This window comes from Cryptomeria japonica, unplaced genomic scaffold (assembly GCF_030272615.1).
Source record: "Cryptomeria japonica unplaced genomic scaffold, Sugi_1.0 HiC_scaffold_248, whole genome shotgun sequence".
Taxonomy (NCBI): Eukaryota; Viridiplantae; Streptophyta; class Pinopsida; order Cupressales; family Cupressaceae; genus Cryptomeria; species Cryptomeria japonica.
This window is the reverse complement of record NW_026729070.1, coordinates 1-10,252: the sequence shown is the minus strand read 5'-3', so window position 1 is coordinate 10,252 and position 10,252 is coordinate 1. Positions and strand designations below refer to the sequence as shown.

The window sequence follows — 10,252 nt, the reverse complement described above, 5'->3', positions numbered from 1 at the left end:
GTGCGCACCTTGCGTGCACCTTCGCCAGGGTGGGCGCCTTGGTGCGCACACCTTGGCTGGGCTGCGCACCCGGGCGCGCACACCTTGGCACCCGCGTTTCCTTCATTTTAAATTTTTTTTTTTTACAATCTCTCAAGTGGGAAATTCTATAATCTCAACTTTTTTTGCCTTTTCAGGAAACTTTTGAATGGAGCGCATCATTGGTGCGCTCCGAAGTGTGCTCCAAGGTGCGCACCTCTGGTGTGCTCCAAAGCTCTCTCCAGCTGCGTGCACCTGCCCCGGCCGCGCACCCGGCCCCGCCCAGCTTCGCTCACCTGTCCCGGGCGTCTGGTGCGGAACCTTAGAGTAAGAAACATCACCGTGCACCTTGGCCAACGTGCGCGACTCGACCGAGCGCGCACTGGCCGAGGTGCACACCGATTTCACCTGGGTGCGCGCGCAGCACCTCGGGCGCACCGGGGTGCGCGCACAACGCCCGGGTTGCACCGTGGCCTGTGTGCTCGGGGCGCCTCGGGTGCGCGCTCGGTGTCGCCCCCCGCGCGCGCGGTAGTGCGGGCAGCGCACCCCGGCCCGGCCCGGCCCCGACGAGAACGCAAACGGGCAAAAGGTTTATTCAAATAGCATTGCGACGCCCGGCGAAAAACTAAAAAAGGGTGCAACACCGGGACTTCCCGGGAGGTCACCCATCCCAGTACTACTCCGGCCCAAGCGCGCTTAACTGCGGAGTTCTGATGGGATCCGGTGCACTAACGCTGGTATGATCGCACCCGTTATGAGCTTGTCGCAGTGTGTACTTAGCAAACCGCGACCCACGTGCGAATCCACCCCGGCCACCCACCCCCGTCGAGGTGCACACCCTCCCTCGCGAAGTGCGCCCCGTTCGCCAAGTGTGAGCCCTGCCCGGGTGCGCGCACCTTGCTAGGGCGTCGGGTGTGCACCCGGCCCGGCCTACGTGCGTGCACCTGGACGGGGCGTCGTGTGCGTGCAGTGTCCCGTCTGCAACGCGGTGCCCACACACCACCTCGGGCGCAACGACCTGCGCTCACATGTGGGCCGAGTGCACCTTGGTGCATGTTCGGGGCGCCTCGGGTGCACGCTCGATCTTGCCCCGGTGCACCAAGGCGCTCGGTTTGCCCCGGGTGCGCACTTGGTGCAAGGTGGGCACCCAAAATAGGGATCAAGCACCAAAACACAAGTTTCGGGATGCAAAATGGGACCCAAGGACCACAAATGCGTTCCAAGACCCATGATGGGTCCACGAGAACAAAAATGTGTTCCGAGACTTAATAAACAAATATTGGGTTTTAGGAGAAGAAACATGCTCTGATGCCCAAAACGAGAATCGACCCCGAAAAGGCCACAGGCCAAAAGTGGGATGCGAGACAAAAAAAAATGGGACCCGAGGACCAAAATTGGGTTCCCAGGTCGAAGACAGGGCAACCGGACAAGAAACGACCTCTAAGGCTCGAAATGAGTCCCGACGACTAAAACTTGACAAGAAGCACCCATCAGGCACCCAACTCGACACCCATGGGATGCCGACCCACCCGGGCTTCCACCTAGCACACCTTGGCACCCACCCACCCTCGCACCCAACCTCGCACCCAACTTAGCACCTTTGAACCCACATTGGCACTCACCCTGACCCTGGCACCTTGGAACCCACATTGGCACTCACCTTGACCCTGGCACCCACCTTTGCACTCACCTTGGGACCCACCCTGGCTCCCACCTCGGCACCCACCCAGACACCCACCTTGGTTCCTTGGCACCCACCTTGGATCCTTGGCACCCACCCCGACACCCACCTTGGCACGCAACTTGGCTACTTGCCACCCACCTTGGCTCCTTGACGCCCACCCCGACAACCACCCCGTGACCTACCCTGGCTAGGGTTGGTGCACACCCACCCTGGTGCCCACCTTGGCACCCACCCCATGACCCACCTTGGCACGCACCTTAGTACCCACCCCGTTACCCACCCTAGGACCCACCCCGTGACCCACCTTGGCCAGGGTGGGTGCCTTGGTGCGCACAACTTGCCTGGGCTGCACACCAGGGCGGGCTCAAGATGGCACCCGCGTTCCGTTTTTTTCACTATCTTTCAAAACGGAAATTTTAAAATCTCGTTTTTTTTTTTTTTTTGCCTTTTCTGGAAATTAGTGAAGGCAGCGCATCAAAGGTGCGCAATGCTGGTGCGAACCCGGGAGCGCTCCGATGTGTGCTCCAAGGTGCGGCGTGCACGAAGTCCGAGCCCGGCTTGCCCCGGGTGCGCACCTCGCGTGCACCTTCGCCGGGGTGAGCACCTTGGCTGGGTTGCGCGCCCTGGTGCGCACCAAGGAGCGCTCTGAAGTGTGCTCCAAGGTGCGGCGTGCACGAAGTCGGAGCTCGGTTTGCCCCGGGTGTGCACCTCGGGTGCGCACCTCGCGTGCACCTTCGCTGCGGTGGGCACCTTGGCTGGGTTGCGCGCCTTGGTGGGCACCATGCAGTGCACGAAGTCGGAGCCCGGTTTGCCCCGGGCGCGCACCTCCGCCAGGGTGGGCACCTTGGTGCGCACAACTTGCCTGGGCTGCGCACCAGGAAGGGCTCAAGATGGCACCCGCGTTCCGTTTTTTTCACTATCTTTCAGAACGGAAATTTTAAAATATCGTTTTTTTTTGCCTTTTCTGGAAATTAGTGAAGGCAGCGCATCAAAGGTGCGCAACGCTGGTGCGAACCTGGGAGCGCTCCGATGTGTGCTCCAAGGTGCGGCGTGCACGAAGTCGGAGCCCGGTTTGCCCCGGGTGCGCCCTGGTGGGCACCATGGTGCGCACCAAGGAGCGCTCCGAAGTGTGCTCCAAGGTGCGGCCTGCACGAAGTCGGAGCCCGGTTTGCCCCGGGTGTGCACCGCGGGTGGGCACCTTGGTGCGCATGCCTTGCCTGGGCTGCGCACCAGGGCGGGCTCAAGATGGCACCCGCGTTCCGTTTTTTTCACTATCTTTCAAAACGGAAATTTTAAAATCTCATTTTTTTTTGCCTTTTCTGGAAATTAGTGAAGGCAGCGCATCAAAGGTGCGCACCTCGCTGCCCACCACGGTGCGCAACGCCGGTGGGCACCCGGGAGTGCTTCGAAGTGTGCTCCAAGGTGCTGCGTGCACGTTGTCGGAGCCCGGTTTGCCCCGGGTGCGCACCTCGCGTGCACCTTCGTCGGGGTGGGCACCTTGGCTGGGTTTGCCCCGGCTGCGCTCCGAAGCGGGGTTATTGGAGCGCCGCCTCTTTTTTTGTCGGAGCGTTTGGTGGGGTTTCTCGCATTGGCTCTTCCCAGGCCCGGTTGCCACCCTGGCGCGCACGAAGTCGGAAGTAGGGTTAATTGCCCGGGTGCGCACCTTTGCCAGGGTGGGCACCTTACCTGGGCTGTGCACCAGGGCGGGCTCAAGATGGCACCCGCGTTCCGTTTTTTTCACTATCTTTCAAAACGGAAATTTTAAAATCTCCTCTTTTTTTTGCCTTTTCTGGAAATTAGTGAAGGCAGCGCATCAAAGGTGCGCACCTCGCTGCCCACCTTGGTGTGCTCTGAGGTGCGCACCCGGGAGCGCTACGAAGTGTGCTCCAAGGTGCGGCGTGCACGTTGTCGGAGCCCGGTTTGCCCCGGGTGCGCACCTCGCCTGCACCTTGGCCGGGGTGGGCACCCTCGCTGGGTTTGCCCAGGGTGCGCTCCGAAGCGGGGTTACTGGAGCGCCCCCTCTTTTTTTGTCAGAGCGTTTGGTGGGGTTTCTCGCATTGGCTCTTCCCAGGCCCGGTTGTTGGGTGCGCTCCCACCCTGGCGCGCGCGAAGTTGGAAGTTGGGTTAATTGCCCGGGCGCGCACCTTCGCCAGGGTGGGCACCTTGGTGCGCACACCTTGGCTGGGCTGCGCACCAGGGCGGGCTCAAGATGGCACCAGCATTCCCTTTTTCTCACTATCTTTCAAAACGGAAATTTTAAAATCTCGTTTTTTTTTGCCTTTTATGGAAATTAGTGAAGGCATCGCATCAAAGGTGCGCACCTCGCTGCCCACCTTGGTGTGCTCCGAGGTGCCCACCACGGTGCGCTCCGAGGTGCCCACCACGGTGCGCAACGCCGGTGCGAACCCGGGAGCGCCCCGATGTGTGCTCCAAGGTGCGGCGTGCACGAAGCCGGACCCCGGTTTGCCCCGGGTGCGCACCTCGCGTGCACCTTGGTGCGCACACCTTGGCTGGGTTGCGCGGCCTGGTGGGCACCATGGTGCGCACCAAGGAGCGCTCCGAAGTGTGCTCCAAGGTGCGGCGTGCACGAAGTCCTAGCCCGGTTTGCCCCGGGTGCGCACCTTCGCCGCGGTGGGCACCATGGCGTGCACGAAGTCGGAGCCCGGTTTGCCCCGGGTGCGCACCTCGCGTGCACCTTCGCCGGGGTGGGCACCTCGGCTGGGTTGCGCGCCCTGGTGCGCACCAAGGAGCGCTCCGAAGTGTGCTCCAAGGTGCGGCGTGCACGAAGTCGGAGCCCGGTTTGCCCCGGGTGCGCACCTTCGCCGCGGTGGGCACCCTGGTGCGCACCATGGCGTGCACGAAGTCGGAGCCCGGTTTGCCCCGGGTGCGCACCTCGCGTGCACCTTCGGCGGGGTTGCGCGCCCTGGTGCGCACCAAGGAGCGCTCCGAAGTGTGCTCCAAGGTGCGGCGTGCACGAAGTCGGAGCCCGGTTTGCCCCAGGTGCGCACCTCGCGTGCACCTTCGGCGGGGTTGCGCGCCCTGGTGGGCACCATGGTGCGCACCAAGGAGCGCTCCGAAGTGTGCTCCAAGGTGCGGCGTGCACGAAGTCGGAGCCCGGTTTGCCCCGGGTGCGCACCTCGCGTGCACCTTCGCCGCGGTGGGCACCATGGCGTGCACGAAGTCGGAGCCCGGTTTGCCCCGGGTGCGCACCTCGCGTGCACCTTCGCCGGGGTGGGCACCTCGGCTGGGTTGCGCGCCCTGGTGCGCACCAAGGAGCGCTCCGAAGTGTGCTCCAAGGTGCGGCGTGCACGAAGTCGGAGCCCGGTTTGCCCCGGGTGCGCACCTCGCGTGCACCTTCGCCGCGGTGGGCACCATGGCGTGCACGAAGTCGGAGCCCGGTTTGCCCCGGGTGCGCACCCCGCGTGCACCTTCGCCGGGGTGGGCACCTCGGCTGGGTTGCGCGCCCTGGTGCGCACCAAGGAGCGCTCCGAAGTGTGCTCCAAGGTGCGGCGTGCACGAAGTCGGAGCCCGGTTTGCCCCGGGTGCGCACCTCGCGTGCACCTTCGCCGCGGTGGGCACCTTGGCTGGGTTGGGCACCATTGAGCGCTCCGAAGTGTGCTCCAAGGTGCGCACCATGGCCCTCCAAGGTGCGCAGCATGGCGTGCACGAAGTCGGAGCCCGGTTTGCCCCGGGTGCGCACCTCGCGTGCACCTTCGCCAGGGTGGGCACCTCGGTGCGCACACCTTCTCAATGTTTTCTTGCCTTTTCTGGAAATTGGTGAAGGCAGCGCATCAAAGGTGCGCACCTCGGTGTGCTCCGAGGTGCGAACCCGAGAGCGCTCCGAGGTGCCCACGAAGTCGAAAGTCGGGTTAATTGCATTGTTTTCCCCGGGTGCGCTCCGAGGTGCGCAACATCGGTGCGCACCAAGGAGGGCTCCGAAGTGTGCTCCAAGGTGCGCACGATTCGGAGCTCGGTTTGCCCGGGGTGCGCACACCTTGGCTGGGTTGCGCACCCTTTGTGCGCTCCAAGGTGCGCACGAAGTCGGAGCTCGGTTTGCCCCGGGTGCGCACCTTCGCCAGGGTGCGCACCTTGATGCGCACGCCTTGGCTGGGCTGCGCACCTTGGTGGGCGCCATGGTGCGCACCTTTCGTGCGCTCCAAGGTGCGCACGAAGTCGGAGCTCGGTTTGCCCCGGGTGCGCACCTTGGTGGGCGCCATGGTGCACTCCGAGGTGCCCAAGATTGGTGCGCACCAAGGAGCGCTCCGAAGTGCGCTCCAAGGTGCGCAGGTGCGCGCGAAGTCGAAAGTTGGGTTAATTGTCCGGTTTGCCTCGGTGTGCGCACCTTGCGTGCACCTTCGCCAGGGTGGGCGCCTTGGTGCGCACACCTTGGCTGGGCTGCGCACCCGGGCGCGCACACCTTGGCACCCGCGTTTCCTTCATTTTAAATTTTTTTTTTTTACAATCTCTCAAGTGGGAAATTCTATAATCTCAACTTTTTTTGCCTTTTCAGGAAACTTTTGAATGGAGCGCATCATTGGTGCGCTCCGAAGTGTGCTCCAAGGTGCGCACCTCTGGTGTGCTCCAAAGCTCTCTCCAGCTGCGTGCACCTGCCCCGGCCGCGCACCCGGCCCCGCCCAGCTTCGCTCACCTGTCCCGGGCGTCTGGTGCGGAACCTTAGAGTAAGAAACATCACCGTGCACCTTGGCCAACGTGCGCGACTCGACCGAGCGCGCACTGGCCGAGGTGCACAACCGATTTCACCTGGGTGCGCGCGCAGCACCTCGGGCGCACCGGGGTGCGCGCACAACGCCCGGGGTTGCACCGTGGCCTGTGGTGCTCGGGGCGCCTCGGGTGCGCGCTCGGTGTCGCCCCCGCCGCGCGCGGTAGTGCGGGCAGCGCACCCCGGCCCCGGCCCGGTCCCCGACGAGAACGCAAACGGGCAAAAGGTTTATTCAAATAGCATTGCGACGCCCGGTCGAAAAACTAAGAAAGGGTGCAACACCGGGACTTCCCGGGAGGTCACCCATCCCAGTACTACTCCGGCCCAAGCGCGCTTAACTGCGGAGTTCTGATGGGATCCGGTGCACTAACGCTGGTATGATCGCACCTGTTCTTAGAGCTTGTCGCAGTGTGTACTTAGCAAACCGCGACCCACGTGCGAATCCACCCCGGCCCACCCACCCCCGTCGAGGTGCACACCCTCCCTCGCGAAGTGCGCCCCGTTCGCCAAGTGTGAGCCCTGCCCGGGTGCGCGCACCTTGCTAGGGCGTCGGGTGTGCACCCGGGCCCGGCCTACGTGCGTGCACCTGGACGGGGCGTCGTGTGCGTGCAGTGTCCCGTCTGCAACGCGGTGCCCACACACCACCTCGGGCGCAACGACCTGCGCTCACATGTGGGCCGAGGTGCACCTTGGTGCAATGTTCGGGGCGCCTCGGGTGCACGCTCGATCTTGCCCCGGTGCACCAAGGCGCTTCGGTTTGCCCCGGGTGCGCACTTGGTGCAAGGTGGGCACCCAAAATAGGGGATCAAGCACCAAAACACAAGTTTCGGGATGCAAAATGGGACCCAAGGACCACAAATGCGTTCCAAGACCCATGATGGGTCCACGAGAACAAAAATGTGTTCCGAGACTTAATAAACAAATATTGGGTTTTAGGAGAAGAAACATGCTCTGATGCCCAAAACGAGAATCGACCCCGAAAAGGCCACAGGCCAAAAGTGGGATGCGAGACAAAAAAAAATGGGACCCGAGGACCAAAATTGGGTTCCCAGGTCGAAGACAGGGCAACCGGACAAGAAACGACCTCTAAGGCTCGAAATGAGTCCCGACGACTAAAACTTGACAAGAAGCACCCATCAGGCACCCAACTCGACACCCATGGGATGCCGACCCACCCGGGCTTCCACCTAGCACACCTTGGCACCCACCCACCCTCGCACCCAACCTCGCACCCAACCTTAGCACCTTTGAACCCACATTGGCACTCACCCTGACCCTGGCACCTTGGAACCCACATTGGCTCCTCACCTTGACCCTGGCACCCACCTTTGCACTCACCTTGGGACCCACCCTGGCTCCCACCTCGGCACCCACCCAGACACCCACCTTGGTTCCTTGGCACCCACCTTGGATCCTTGGCACCCACCCCGACACCCACCTTGGCACGCAACTTGGCTACTTGCCACCCACCTTGGCTCCTTGACGCCCACGCCCGACAACCACCCCGTGACCTACCCTGGCTAGGGTTGGTGCACACCCACCCTGGTGCCCACCTTGGCACCCACCCCCATGACCCACCTTGGCACGCACCTTAGTACCCACCCCGTTACCCACCCTAGGACCCACCCCGTGACCCACCTTGGCCAGGGTGGGTGCCTTGGTGCGCACAACTTGCCTGGGCTGCACACCAGGGCGGGCTCAAGATGGCACCCGCGTTCCGTTTTTTTCACTATCTTTCAAAACGGAAATTTTAAAATCTCGTTTTTTTTTTTTTTTTGCCTTTTCTGGAAATTAGTGAAGGCAGCGCATCAAAGGTGCGCAATGCTGGTGCGAACCCGGGAGCGCTCCGATGTGTGCTCCAAGGTGCGGCGTGCACGAAGTCCGAGCCCGGCTTGCCCCGGGTGCGCACCTCGCGTGCACCTTCGCCGGGGTGAGCACCTTGGCTGGGTTGCGCGCCCTGGTGCGCACCAAGGAGCGCTCTGAAGTGTGCTCCAAGGTGCGGCGTGCACGAAGTCGGAGCTCGGTTTGCCCCGGGTGTGCACCTCGGGTGCGCACCTCGCGTGCACCTTCGCTGCGGTGGGCACCTTGGCTGGGTTGCGCGCCTTGGTGGGCACCATGCAGTGCACGAAGTCGGAGCCCGGTTTGCCCCGGGCGCGCACCTCCGCCAGGGTGGGCACCTTGGTGCGCACAACTTGCCTGGGCTGCGCACCAGGAAGGGCTCAAGATGGCACCCGCGTTCCGTTTTTTTCACTATCTTTCAGAACGGAAATTTTAAAATATCGTTTTTTTTTTGCCTTTTCTGGAAATTAGTGAAGGCAGCGCATCAAAGGTGCGCAACGCTGGTGCGAACCTGGGAGCGCTCCGATGTGTGCTCCAAGGTGCGGCGTGCACGAAGTCGGAGCCCGGTTTGCCCCGGGTGCGCCCTGGTGGGCACCATGGTGCGCACCAAGGAGCGCTCCGAAGTGTGCTCCAAGGTGCGGCCTGCACGAAGTCGGAGCCCGGTTTGCCCCGGGCGTGCACCGCGGGTGGGCACCTTGGTGCGCATGCCTTGCCTGGGCTGCGCACCAGGGCGGGCTCAAGATGGCACCCGCGTTCCGTTTTTTTCACTATCTTTCAAAACGGAAATTTTAAAATCTCATTTTTTTTTGCCTTTTCTGGAAATTAGTGAAGGCAGCGCATCAAAGGTGCGCACCTCGCTGCCCACCACGGTGCGCAACGCCGGTGGGCACCCGGGAGTGCTTCGAAGTGTGCTCCAAGGTGCTGCGTGCACGTTGTCGGAGCCCGGTTTGCCCCGGGTGCGCACCTCGCGTGCACCTTCGTCGGGGTGGGCACCTTGGCTGGGTTTGCCCCGGCTGCGCTCCGAAGCGGGGTTATTGGAGCGCCGCCTCTTTTTTTGTCGGAGCGTTTGGTGGGGTTTCTCGCATTGGCTCTTCCCAGGCCCGGTTGCCACCCTGGCGCGCACGAAGTCGGAAGTAGGGTTAATTGCCCGGGTGCGCACCTTTGCCAGGGTGGGCACCTTACCTGGGCTGTGCACCAGGGCGGGCTCAAGATGGCACCCGCGTTCCGTTTTTTTCACTATCTTTCAAAACGGAAATTTTAAAATCTCCTCTTTTTTTTGCCTTTTCTGGAAATTAGTGAAGGCAGCGCATCAAAGGTGCGCACCTCGCTGCCCACCTTGGTGTGCTCTGAGGTGCGCACCCCGGGAGCGCTACGAAGTGTGCTCCAAGGTGCGGCGTGCACGTTGTCGGAGCCCGGTTTGCCCCGGGTGCGCACCTCGCCTGCACCTTGGCCGGGGTGGGCACCCTCGCTGGGTTTGCCCAGGGTGCGCTCCGAAGCGGGGTTACTGGAGCGCCCCCTCTTTTTTTGTCAGAGCGTTTGGTGGGGTTTCTCGCATTGGCTCTTCCCAGGCCCGGTTGTTGGGTGCGCTCCCACCCTGGCGCGCGCGAAGTTGGAAGTTGGGTTAATTGCCCGGGCGCGCACCTTCGCCAGGGTGGGCACCTTGGTGCGCACACCTTGGCTGGGCTGCGCACCAGGGCGGGCTCAAGATGGCACCAGCATTCCCTTTTTCTCACTATCTTTCAAAACGGAAATTTTAAAATCTCGTTTTTTTTTGCCTTTTATGGAAATTAGTGAAGGCATCGCATCAAAGGTGCGCACCTCGCTGCCCACCTTGGTGTGCTCCGAGGTGCCCACCACGGTGCGCTCCGAGGTGCCCACCACGGTGCGCAACGCCGGTGCGAACCCGGGAGCGCCCCGATGTGTGCTCCAAGGTGCGGCGTGCACGAAGCCGGACCCCGGTTTGCCCCGGGTGCGCACCTCGCGTGCACCTT

General features: G+C 62.7%; 2 non-coding genes across 2 annotated transcripts; both read right to left on the bottom strand.

Moving 5' to 3' along the window:
- Positions 1-650: 650 nt before the first annotated feature.
- On the bottom strand, positions 651-769 carry LOC131869490 (5S ribosomal RNA). The gene has a single exon (XR_009367873.1). It is a non-coding gene; the product is annotated as a 5S ribosomal RNA (ribosomal RNA).
- A 5,923-nt stretch (positions 770-6,692) lies between these two features.
- LOC131869472 (5S ribosomal RNA) lies at positions 6,693-6,811 on the bottom strand. The gene has a single exon (XR_009367855.1). It is a non-coding gene; the product is annotated as a 5S ribosomal RNA (ribosomal RNA).
- Between the last annotated feature and the right edge of the window lie 3,441 nt (positions 6,812-10,252).